The sequence below is a fragment of the Onychostruthus taczanowskii genome, unplaced genomic scaffold (genome assembly GCF_017590055.1).
Source record: "Onychostruthus taczanowskii isolate IOZ18803 unplaced genomic scaffold, ASM1759005v1 scaffold2, whole genome shotgun sequence".
Lineage (NCBI taxonomy): Eukaryota > Metazoa > Chordata > Aves > Passeriformes > Passeridae > Onychostruthus > Onychostruthus taczanowskii.
The window spans coordinates 2,609,508-2,623,316 of NW_024499239.1; the positions used below are offsets into that span (position 1 = coordinate 2,609,508).

At 35.6% G+C, this 13,809-nt stretch overlaps 1 protein-coding gene across 5 annotated transcripts in view; it reads left to right on the plus strand.

The window, feature by feature from the left end:
• The window catches only part of DLC1 (DLC1 Rho GTPase activating protein), a 245,481-nt gene that overhangs the window by 49,507 nt on the left and 182,165 nt on the right, over positions 1 to 13,809 (plus strand). The window lies entirely within an intron of this gene.

Sequence of the window (13,809 nt, forward strand, 5' to 3'; positions counted from 1 at the left end):
TTGATTCCTCTTAGGAAAACTTATTGTGTCCAGGGGTTTGGAAGCCTTGTTGAAAAAGAAAGTACAAGGGAAAAGTGCAACAAGATTTTAAAAGAGAGAAAAAAGAGTGGAAATGTTTTGCTGTAGTTCTTTGGTCTTTAACTCAGCCCCATGAGCATATGTTCTTGCAAAAACAAGTATTGCTGACTCTGAAACAATATTTTGTAATTTTAAAGCAACCGGAGGGTTTCACTGTCTTTACCGAGTAAGGAAGGGTATCATTACAAAATTTTAATGGAGAGATTCCTTGGCAATAAAACTCCCATTGGCTTTAATGGACAGAGATGTGCTGATTGTAGCACTATGGAATTTATCTTAAAGTCTGGCTTTCCCAGTTACGCTGCTTATTCTAGCTAATAACCAATTTGTAATTGTTTACTTCTCTCTGCCTTTTTTATTTGACATCATCCAGCTTCTTTTGTCTGAGTTTTTTTTTTTTTACATCTGGTTTCTTTTAATTGTGTGGGTTTCATCTGTCAGCTGCAGTGCCTCAGTAGCCGTTTCACTGAAGCACAAATTCACATATCTGAAGTACTTTACGCCCACACAGCATCCTGAGCTGCTGGCTGTTGCTTCCTTGTGTAGACTCTTTGGAAATAGTAACATTAGGTTAACATGGTAAGAAGATGTAAGCAAGTTTTGCCAATGGTTTGAGAAGCCCTCAAAGCCAGTCTTCTCTTGGTAGTTTATGCAATCACAGTTAATGCAGTAACTGTTCAACTATCTCACCATAAGAATAGCCCAGAGTTACAAGCAAGAAACAAAAATATGACTACCAGTACCAGAAATGCTAATGAAAATGGTTCAAGTTTAAAAAACAGAAAATTACCCAAACTGACATTGTAGTTGAGAACTAATTGACTATTATAATAATTTCTCAGCTGCTTTACTTTTTTTTTTAAGTATTGCTGTTGATATTGATGTGTACATTTCACATAGCAAGATGAAGCATGCTACAGTTTTTAATAGCTCTGATTTGATGCTAGTTTCCATGTATCTCCTTGGATCTTGTTTTAAGGTCACATACTCATCTTTTGAATGTAGACTCATGGGAATAGTATTTAAGAATGTATGTATGATTTGTGTTTGTGCCATTAAATATTCTAAAGGACAAATTATAAAAATTCCACAGAGACAATAGTGAGAAAAACTAAGGAAGGAGATGAGCATAAAAAGGAGCAAAACAAAGAGCTTCTTCAAGGAAGTTTGAGCTGCAACAACTGCAAAATTGTGTGTAATGTAAAAGGGGGTGGAGTCTGTAAATCTCAAGGAGTCCTCATTCTACTTTGGTTGTAGAAATCTTTGCCAACCACTGTAACATGAATAGCAAAAGGGAAAACATATGATCTGCTATTGTTTGTGGTATTATTTATCTCTACGTTCACAGGACACTTCTACAAGCAACATTCCTTCATAAGGGATTTTCTCACTTATATATACCCATGCACTATTTTACAAAAGCCTGTCTGTGTTGGTAATAGTGTGTAATGAAAAATGTGCCTATGTTTACAAACTTCCCCTGAAAGCCACTTTTGTAATTTTAAGAAAACATTAGAAAAACTGCAGACTTGAAACTGAATCCATCCATAAAAGCCAAGTATTTGCTTTGCAGTGACAGGAAGACTTAAGGGATTGGGAATGGTATATAAAACCTTTTCTCTCAAGGTCAGTAGTTCAAGCAGTGCAGTTAAGGCCTAAAACACACCACTGTCTGATTAATGCTCAGTGTCAATTATAGTTGCACACAATCATGTGACCGTAAAGGTCAGAATATGGGAAAACGCACAAAAGGAAATTAATTGCTACAGGTATTTGGGCACCCAAATCTTCAGGTAGCACCTTGGGTGATCATAGAAAGGTGCTGATCTTCAGGCATTTTCATGACAGTTAAAACTTAGGACCTTGGAGTAAACTTCTGCTCTTGCTAGTACCAAATGCTTTTTCAAATCTGTTCCTCGTTAACATATTTTAAACTGTTTTTAATTGTGGCAATAGAGCATGACCTTCCCTCTTATCTTTAGATCGGCTGTCTTCAAACCAGAGCTGAGGTGAGAGACAGTGTGGATCTGATATGCTTGCTCTGCAGATGGATGCAGGTTCGAGGGCTTAAGGGCTTAAAGTTTAGCATCTTTGACCAGCACTAAGTCCATTGCAGTAAATTGCTTTAGTCATGATGGATGTACTGACACTGAAGATGCTTTTTGCAAACACGTCCAGCTGTTGCAGCATTCTTTGCTCCCTCAAGTCAACAGGGTTCAAATGTTCAAAGCACAGCACCCTCTTTGCCTTTGCTTTCTCAGAAAGACTTCCTAAGGCTCGGAAATAGGAAGGACCTGAATTTAATTGTGAGAAGTTAATGATATTAGGTCTAATTGAAAGATACAAAATAATCAAGCTTTCCTGTTGTTCCTGATTTGATAATCAATTCAGTTCATCCACAACATGAAATTTATCCTTATTAATGGTTCTGAGTAGCAGAAACATAAACGGATTAACTGTTTGTGGATAAACCAGCTAGACCCTTCTGTATGCTTTCCTGGGTTAAATAAATTTAGATTTTAAAATAGTTACTTTACAGAATTGTACATTAAATAATATTTGGAACTGAAGAGCAAACTGTAGTGCTTGGGGTATCAAAACAGCTCACATGTATGTTCATATGTAAAAAGCAACAGAGCTTTTAGCAAACAGTTTTGTACCAAACTAGAAGAACACCAACTATTAAGAGAATACCCACAAAAGGCGACTATTTAAATATTATGCACTGATTTGTAAATGTAAGAAAATGGCCATTATCTCATACAGAATCTGTCAAATTTTTGTGTGTACTCCATTTTATATTTTCTCCAATTCCTCATCGCATCAAGCTTAGGCAAAGACAGGAAAATCTCTGCTGGGGCATATTGAGAAGGTTCACAAATGCAGCAGAACTCTAAAAAATTAATTTCAGTTCTTTTTCAACACAAAAAAGAACAACTTTTTTCAGCATAAAAAGGTGAGTTGATTCCTATAGTTTCCCAGTAAGTTGTCCCCTCTCACTTCCCAAGCACAATTACAGTTGTGCTGTTGCAGCCAGTGATAATCAGTATTTTGTAAATGCAATTTTTGAAATAAGGCTCAGACAGCTCTTTTAAATGATGGATCAGTAAAGGAGTAGAAAATCAACATTGTAAAATCTGGCTCTAAATAGTTTGAATAAAAATCCATGAAATTTTAAAAAAGTGAAACATTAACAAACTCCACTTACAAAACAAATCTTGGCTTGTTCTGTATATTTCATTGTTCTTCCACCATCCCCTCCTCTTAGATTTTGTTCCTAAAGATCATTCAACATAAATAGGAAGAAAACAGCTACATAAACTGTATACTGTTCATTTCTCTCCCGTAGGACGGTGTAGTTCCTCATGGCAGTCTGCTTAGAAGCTTTCCAGTTTCAAAAAGATAATGTAATCTCAAAGTCATTCTTGCAAGGCCAGAGAATAAAAGAGTCAGGGGTATTCCTAATGCTCTTTATTATTGTAGCTACTTTAATCCAGATTTCTAGATCAAATACTGTGTGATTTGCAAGGGATGCTTAAGGACACAGCCAATGTCAGCATAAGGACTGCAAGTGTCAATAAGACAAAAATTAATTAAAGAGTAAGATTAACAGGAGACTGGCAGAAATTGTCAGAAGAGACCTGGGTAGAAGGTTATGGAATGATGCATATCTTTGGAACAGTGCCATTTCCCCACGGGAAAGCTGTGAGTTTTTAAAACACGGTTTTACATTTCCTGTACTTTTGCAATATATTTTATTTCTTTATTTCAACAATTTTAATTATATTAATGTGAGAAAGCAAAAAAATTATTTATTTGAATTCAGACTTTTCTATCCATATTTGCCTCTTGATTATTATGCATGTCCATGAGATGTGAAGGCTGACTCTCTTCCATTACAATCAGAATTATGTTTTGTTTCACAATGCTAAGACTATGATTTTTGGGGCAAGTTAGGAAGTTAGGCTCTTCCAGGAGTTTCTGTTTGCATCACCATAAACTAATTTCACAGGAAACTTATGGAGCTTTGCTTGCTAGCTCACAGTGAGGTAGGTGGGAGAGGTAGTAGGAAAGCTTCACCAAAAAGCCATAAGAGGTACCTGTTTTACTGACATTTTCTTTGCAACTCTTTCTGTGCCATCTATTCTCATTACATGATCCTTTTCAACTGAGCACTTAAAAGTAATATGATCTTGTTGTGAGCAGGTATTTTTCTTATTTCACTGCTGTTTGTATACTGGAGTTTCCAGCCCTATTACCAGTATGTCTCTCCAAAGTCTTAATCTCCCTTTTCCTCAATTCTGTCTCTTTTGAATTGTGATAATTTAATGATTTGTTCTTTTTTACATTTTTCTAAATTTCGTTTTAAAGATTCTTACACTGGTTTTGTAATTTCTGTTTTATAGAAGGTGGTTTCATAGGGATCCAGCCTCTACTATTGCTACATAAGCAGTAGGATGTAGTCTTGTTAAGGCTGCACAGCAACAATAATTTGGATAGATCAACATAGGAAAAAAAAGCATAGAAGATAAAAAGCAAGAATAAAAACAGTAGAAATGTAGGAAATACTAATGAAAAATGGAAACATGCATTTTGTTGTATTCTGATTTTGCAACTGGGAATTAAATTTACTTTTCTCTGAGATGCAGTATGCCAACATGTGTCAGTCAGAGTTAGATGGCAGCTTTAAAAGTTGGTGATTTTCCAAGTAAATTATCTTTAATTATTCCTGTGCAAAATATGATAAATAAATGCAGTCACTTCTCACAGTTTGTTTTCCCACTAAGTATTTTTAAAGATAGTCATCTTGCAAATATTCTAGTGGAGGAATCCAACAACCAGGGAAGAAAACTGTCCTTTAAAGTCATAATGATCATTAGAGATTCTGAAAGTGTAGACAGTCATGAATGTTATTTGGATGGTTGTTAAAGACAAAGGTTTCTGTGCTTCATTATGGTCATGGAAGACCAACTCCCAGCTGCTTAGATCTAGACATTGAAAAAGAATTAATGGATGTAAGTGGAACTACTGTGTTCTTGGAGTGTGCTTAACCGCCTTGCTGAACTCCGGTGTTATAATACTTTGTAACTTTAGAGACAACAGAAACTAGCTACTATAAATGTAATATCATAGTAAAATTCCCTTCAAATCATGTAGTCCTCTAACTATATTTCCTGTACAATTCAGACATGCACTTATGCCAGAGTAGCTTCATTTTCATATACAGAGATAGATAATATAATCTTGGCATCTAGGACTTTTTTTTTCTAAGTTTTGTAAAGGACAATGGCAAGTGCAAATATTGGAAATGTGATTATCTCTTTTAAAATATGATCTTTCAAACAGTGAAATCTATTTTATCAGGTGTGAAATTTGAATTTGGTTTTGTTCCATTTATGCATCTTATATAATTTTCAAACTTTATATAGGTTTTTTTAAAGATTTTCAAACTTTCTAAAGGTTTTAGAGAAGAGCATGGATCTGTTTATCCAAATTCATAATGTGAATGTGAGCACCATCAAAAATTGATGAGAGCTCTTAAGCCACAACAGTTTTTTTGAAAGGTTAACTCCCACCCACAACTCAGAGCTACAGTATGTAGTATTAGTACAGTGGGCAATTATTACTGAAATACACAGTTGCTTCACCACAAGGAATTTGCTGCATTTGCACATTGCTATTAAATGGTCATGGTTTTGAAGGCATTGGGAAGAATCTGGCAAGAGATGCAAGTGAAGCAAAACAAATAGTAGGATTACTTTGAAAAAAAAATGAAACCTTCTTGGCTGTCATGAATATTTGTTTCTCTTTTCTGCAGTGAAAACTTGCTTTCTAAATTTAACATTTAATAATGAAAATGTGGTTCAAAAATATAAATGGACTGTTTCAGTCGAATTTACATTTTTTAAATTATATGTATTTTCTATGGTAATTAGTAGAAGTGGTCTTAAAGCACTCCTATTATTGTGGTAACATGACCACGAATTTTCTTTATTACTTTCACAAAAATATGTATCATAAATATTATCTCCATCTGGGAAGCTAAAGAATGCTTTCCGACAGACTTCCTTTATGTTTGGACTGAAATATGATGTATTTCAAACAATGTGAAAAGTATTTAAAACAAGTTCAGAACAGGATGGGATGATTGCCAGGCCAATACAGTATAACCTTTATGCAAATTTTACTTTGGCACATTTTTGTGACAGCGTTCAGCAATAAATTCCCAAGGCAGTGTTGTCTAGACTGCAAACCAAGAGACTGTTGCACATCAAATTATGCTTGGAGCTGAGCTACCTAAAATGGTCATGAAAGTATTTGTATTTATAAGCAGTTTGTAGTCACACACTACTGCTTCACCAAAATCATCTGCATGCTTCTAGGGACCAGTCTAGAGAGTTTTAGTTTCTTGCAGTGTGTACTCAGAGATTTCTAGTTTTGACAAGTTCTGCAGTACTGATTGAAAGAAAACTTCTGAAACATTTTTTGGTTTATTTTTAAAATGAATTTTTAAAAACTCCTTACTGGCCAATTATTTACTGTCTGCACTCTGTAAATAGTCAGTGGTAGGTCATGTTAAATCGGCCAATGACCACTCGCTAAAATGCCACCAGATTTTTAATTAACATCAAATTTTTGAGGTAAGCAGTTTTGGAAGTAATGAATAGTACACAAAGCCTTTAACAAACGGGAATTGGAGTTAAGACACTTGGACAAAACACCCTGGATTAAATGACATCACTGTCCACAACACACTTTTCTGTTGGTTAAATAAAAAAAAATTTAGAAAAGGAATTTGTTTCCTGTAGCTGTTCCTCTCATACTTTCACAAGCATAACACTCACTTTGAATTAACCTTCAAGTGAAAACAGAGAGATCTAAGAGGCACAGCTCAAAAAAACATCCAAAAACAGTACTTACAGCAGTAATTAGAGAAGACAGTACTAGAGCACTGCTGCCTATATTAGAGAGCCTTTGATGCCATAGCAGTGGCAGAACAGGTTTTTTAAGCACAACTGTTTACAACAGACAGGACCTGTGCTAAAAGTAAAAGGTTTTTGTGTTGCTGTGTCAAAGAAAGAGACAGGGAAGAACAGCTTACTCTGGCCAGCTCCGGGAGCTGAGGCTTTACAGCAGTGTAGTCTTTGCCACTGCTGTCAAGGAGTACTTGACCATGGAAATTTGGTGGTGGGTTAGTCCACAGGCATCCGACCAATTCCCATGCAATAGTTAAGAGAGAACAAAGAGAACCTCTCTTGTGAGCTGAACTGCAGCAAGGCGGAAGCCATCTGCAGAGCTTATTGGGGGATTCTTTTCTTGGTGTTTTATTTTTGGTTGGGGTTTTTTGTTGGGGTTTTTTGGATAGTTTGGATAGTTGTTGGTTTTTTTCTTCCCACCATAATAGTACTTATGATTAAAACACCTAAAATGTGTCGCTCACACTTATTTCCTTTTACTGCTGTCTCTCAAAGGTGCCATAAGAGGTTTGTAAAGGCAAGGAGGCTTATGCCACAGAAAATACACATGAGGTATTGAATATGGCTTTACAAAATGAAACAATACTGCTTCTGCTGCCAAAAGCTATTCCAAGCTCCAGTGGATATGGCCAAAAATGGTTATGAATTCAAATTCAGAGGGATATTCTTCCTCCTTTGAAAAAAATCTAGGCAGCAATGCATGTGTGAGCATCTGTGTGCACTGAGGTAAATGTGTGGCAAATGTATACCAGATCCTCGCTGCTTTTCATAACTGTCACAGCTGATGTCTAAGGCTTTTACAACAATGGGCATAAGAACTTGGCATATGCACACAACGCTAATGAGGAATTGGCTCACTGTAACATGAAGACATCCTTCCATACTACAGCAATAACTGTCATATCTGAAGTTTGGCACTGTCTTTGCACTCTCACCTTATCTAAGGCTTAGAAGAGCAAACACAATATGTATTTATGTTAAACAGAAGTCTGTTTATCCTTTTCTCTAAGTTGCCTCCTTCCTATTTTTTTCACACAGAACATCCAATTAAACAAAGGATTCTATTTGAATATCCTGAATATTTTGATAACATATTATCTCATCTGTCCAACAGAAAAGATCTTAAAGGAGCTGATTATAATCTTGCACTATGTATTTTAATCTCTTGGGTGTTATCCTCGACCTTCTTAAAAAAATAAGGTCGTTTGCATGCACTACCAATCATTGATATGTGATTCATGGCTGTTTGATATGAAACCATGAAAAAATTCAGCAGTGCTAAAGCTCATGGCTTGTGTTGCATGTAATTTTAGCTTCAAAATATTTTAAAAGCTGACACATTCATTACACTGAAAATGAAAAAGCACAGTCAGAAGCTAAACTTTGGTAATCTAAATCAAACTACTTTCCTACACCCAGATTTCCTAAAAAACACTTTTCTTCTGACAAATGCCAAATTGTATTTATCTCACACAGATTTAATAGTGATTCTATGTGCATATTACACCTCAATACATGTACTGAATTTGTTCCAGCATGTTAAACTCACCTCTTTACAAATGCTCTACTGCTTGGTAGATGATGACAAGATCATCAAGTGGTATGAGCACTATACTGTTTTGGCTTTTTATAGAAAGCAAAATTGCCAGAGAGTAAATAAAGAAGATATTGTCTCTCAAAACCTGTCTTTTTTCACTGTCTTAGAGGTGGGATAAGACTAGAAAATAAAGATGTGAAAAACGATTGATTTTCTATGTAAAATGAGAATTCAACTCTTAATTACACAAAGATTTCTCAGTTCATGAAAATAACTCCCAGTGAACCACTCTGTTCCCAGGTCTTTTTCAATGTTACTAGTATCAAAGATAATTTTGGAAGTTCTTCTATATTAATACCTTCTATATTAATACCTCGTAGCACCTTGATCAATATTCTTGTGCATAAGTCTTTTTCAGGACTCATAATTTATCACATTTCACAAATATTTTATTAAGCTTTTAGAAATGTTGTGCTTTCATTTTTACTGCGGCTTCTTTTCTAAGATATGTTTTAAATCAATGGGTTGTGCTTTTGCAGACAGATGCCCATGAATAGTTATGACAACCAGTTTTAATTGCATTCAGAAGAAATACATATATTCCTGAATTTTGCTGTCTTGTGAAGCCTTAGATTAGAATGTCCATAATTTTTTTTTTCTCTAGTTCATCCATACTCTCAGTCAGATACAAAAAAAAAATTCCTTTTTCATCCAGAGTCTTCTAGTCAGGCTGTTAAGAACATTGATTCTTCCCTCTACTCTTGCCTTTTCACAAATGCTTTGTTGTTTTTGGGTTTTTTCCCCCACTTAATGTACAAACCTGAGTGAAATATTGAGAATTTTAGCCATTTGGAGCTTATGTGCATATAAGGGAAAGATTACTTGGTGACATGAAAATAATGTGTATTTTATTCCTTGCAAGTGTCACCATTTCACAGGGTTTGATTTCAAAGCATCAGCCAAGCAGAGCTCTGTAGTCACATGCAGAGGTTAGGAAGGAAATATGAAGTTTTTGGTGAAACAGGTGAGTGACTTCCATTACTCTGTTCCACTTTGGTATGAGGGGAGAGTGGTCCCAAGCACTCTCAAATGCTAGTCCAGCATTCATTCAGTTGCCTAAAATGTGTACTCAGTCCTAAATATTATGTGGTTTTTTTGCAGCTTCTTTAGTGGGTAGAGTCTGCAGTGACTTTGTCCCTAATTCTGGTCTCTCTCTCAGTCCTTTCCATTACACTTAGATCATGGAGGACAAACTCTCCTGTGTCAACAGCATTGCCTCATGAAGCATAATAATGACATTTTAAATGTCACCACTGTTAGTCACTGATGATTGTCTTAGGGTTTAAATAGAAATTTCTTACTTTTTAGCCACTATGTTCAGAGGGAACGTTTACTAGCAGCAACATATAATTGTGGAGCTTTGATCTTAGCTTTGAAATGTCTTTTTGAGTGTAAAGAAAATTCATCTATGCTGAGAACAACATTAAAAGCTATTTCTGGAGTTAGACCAGGATTCTGAAGGTGAAAGGACACTTCTCCAGCTCTCTCAACAAGTCCTTGGGAAAGTTAAAAATAAGTCTTGCTGAAAAAAAATTGGCACTTGTTATTTGAGAAAATTTCTTTATTCCAGGAACTGCCTCATGTAGCAGAAATTTATTTACCATCTGTGTAGACTTGAAAAATTTTCCATCTACCAGATACACAACTGAAATAGCAACAGATTTTCCGTCCCAATGGTTTCCACCGACCTCTGTTTTAAGGCAGTGTTGTAAAAACTTATGAAATTTTGGTGCTCTCAGAAGGGCAGTTAATAGACCATCTGTGAAACTCTGAGTTCTGATTGTGACCTCTAACAACGTCACCTTACTGTTGCTAAAGCTTGTCACCTGGGGGACGTGACCTCATAGACCTAATAGCTGAAAATTTATTAGGTTTTTAAATTATAGTTCCATTATTAATTAATATTACAGTACTGACTTTTAAAAAAACAGTCACTTGAGAAATTTATTTACTTTGAGTACAGATGTACTTCCTTAATTTCACAGCTCTGCAACTGCAGGGGGAGGGAAAAAAGTTAGAAAATAATAAAACTTGTCACCACCAAAAATATCCCCACTGATTCTTGAAGTAATTCTTGCCCTTTAAAATATGAAGCAACCTGTCTATAAATCTGAATATCTCTTCTCAGTATTCATATGAATACACCAGCTGGAAACGAATGCAAACAGTTCATGGGAGACAGAAAAAGAGAAAAGAGTTCAGGAACAGATGTCAGAGCACACAAGCTTAACTTCTGTTTGTTGCTTCTGCATTGATTTCTTTCTTTCATGTATTTAGTGGATACATTTTACTTTTGTTTGTAATGCACATCAAGAATCCTCAAGAACTATGGGGGCTGATTCTTAGTTGATGCTTAGATGGATTTTTTTATCCCATCTACCAAAATAATATTCATGTGATTAGAAAGCTTGGTGTTCAAGGCAGTTGTCAAAAGTTTCCTCTTAATTCAAAGGCCTGATTTGCTGAAAAAATTAAAAATCCCTATCTACCATTCTTATTATAATTGAACAGCCTTTCTGCCTTATCTATTTTTCCCTTTTTTCCCTGCCACTCTGTTCAGGGTGTTTGACTGAAGGTGCTTAATCCTAAACAGGCTTATCAAAGACGCTTTTGCTTTCATAATTCTGAGCCTCTGAACTGGCAACATTTTACGATATGCAACTTTTTTTTTTTTTTAACTAACATTCTTACCAAATCCTTCAATCTGGTAATTCAGATCTGTATTTTAAACTTATTCTGTCTAATTCTATCTATTTTGGATATCTGTATAACTTTTATATTTGACTGTGTGTGGTAAGGTAAGATACAGTTGTTTCATCAAAATTGTATAATTGTGAAAATGAATGGGTATAAGTTTTAAGCCATTCTGTATTCTTTCCTGCTGCTGCTAAACCACCTACAATGCAAAAAAGAGAAAATTACAGCTTATGTTATCAGCATTCAACTGAATGTTTTTCAACAACCTGAACTTTAAAATGTGACTTGCAGTTCTCAGGGAAACCGAAGTTTTAGTTAGGTTTGTGCCAGTGGGTTAAGGTACATATGCATTGTCATGTTTTAGTTTGGGCCAGGAGCGTTCTTTTGAAGGGACTTTGCTGAGTGACATGATATAAATCATGAGAGATGAGTGATATCAGATGGTGAGATTAAGTGTGCGCTCTCTGATTTGATAGCTGCAGGGCAGATTTTATAGCTCTAATGCATTGACTCACAAAGAAAAAATGTATTTTGGAATTATCAATAGTCAGTGAATTTTTTTCAGATATTAGGAAAACAAATGTACCCCCGAGTGTAGCAGATTTATATCTGCACAGTGCAAGAAGTATGAAGTGAAAGACATAGTCATAGGATTTTACATTCCTATCACTTACAGTGTGAAAATGTCAAACTCTGTCTTCCACACTGAACAAACTGGTTGCAAGATACGTAATTGTTATGATTTTGAGAACAATGACTACCACAAAAAAAAATCTTCTGCAGACAGATTTTTAAAATAGATCAGTTTACTTTTAGGTGAATTTGATAAATATTCCCTGCTAGAAGAATATACAGTTGTATCTATAGAATAGAGATTTAGCCCCTAAACAAACTAGGCGGTCTCTTGAGACTTTTATAAGTTTTGCTTTATCTTTCTCAAATATATCAGATGCAATGTTAAACTAGTAAAGAATATTTTCCTCCTGTACTTGTGCTTTCTAGTTCTCTCACTAATTCCCAGTGGTCTTGTGGTAATGTGTTCATTCTGTTGGCCAGCTGTTCAGCTCTCCATGAATGCATCCTCCTGATGTGCATTTCCCAGCATTTTACAAGACAATGTCCTTTTCCACTTCATTATAAAACTTTTTTGAAAGCAAAACTATGTACCATTGGGAATGTAGACAGGGAATCTAATGTAAACATAAACTCAGTGAAGAGTGAAGAAATATATATTACACAGTATAAGCACTAAAGTGCTTTTAATGTCTGTTTGAAATAGAAGTAGTGAGAAGACTGTCTTTTGTACTAGGGTTTGGGTTGTTTGGTTTTTGTTGGGGTTTGTTAGGTAGGGCTTTTTTCATTTGTTTTTCTAGTTTTGGTGGGGGTTTTTTGTCTCTGGCAAAATTACCTTTATTTTGCTCATAGTGCCTATAGTAGTAAGGAACTCTTTGGTTCCTTTCTCTAGGCCCTTGGTGGTAGGACCCAACAGTAAAGCAAATAATATCCCCACCATTGCCATTGATATTAACTTCAATCTTCGCTAAGGACGGAGTTGTGAGCATCAAAGGTAAAGTTTGTCTGTACAGGGGGAATAGAAAGTGTACAAGCAGACTAAAACAGAATGAACGGATTTCTTCCCTCTTGGAACATATTAAAGACCAAGTGTTAAGAGAGCTGAAAATAGGGATGATTTTCTCCCTGGCACTGTTGCTAATTCTTCAAGACAAAAGAGAAATTTATCAGCTAGTACTCTGGAAATTGCTGTACTCTCTGGTCATCCCAAGGAAGTTGGAGGTGGGTTGTGTGGGGCTGTGCTAATCAAAAATGCAAAGGAAATGTTTGTGCACAATGTATTTGATGAATCTTTATTTGTTTACTGTGGGGAAGCCTAACATTTCATTCATTGGTATACAGCTCTTGGATTCAATTTGAAATTTAATTCTGTACAGACAGGGAAAAAACTCTTGTGTGTAGGACTCTGTAATAGTATAGTGTAGTTTTAGTGGGTATTTTGAATTTGGGCCATTTGGCTAATTTGAATTGTTCCTTCTTATTTAACATCAGCTGGGATTTACACCCAGGCCACAGTTTCAACAGGCAGAGAAAGTGTGGAGTGTGACTTAACTCAGTAATGCATGAGGAGGCTCTGTGTCAAGAGGAATCTATGGCATCTACTTGATAACATTGTTATTCATTCTCTGCTTGAGTGATTCCCATTACTCCATGGCAAATAGTAAGATTTGTCTTTCCTACCATGACCAAAGCATAAAACTTTGCCTTTCTCTGTGAGTCCCCATGTTGTATGCACCCATATTATGTAGCAGTGGTTTTTTGATCATTTTTGGCAGTGTGTGCAACAGTTGTTCTGTGATTTTATTGCTTCATGTGTTCTGTAGGGAGCTAAGATAAGTGGTCATTTGTTCTAGTTTTTTCTATTCTGTATAAATGATATCCACTGTG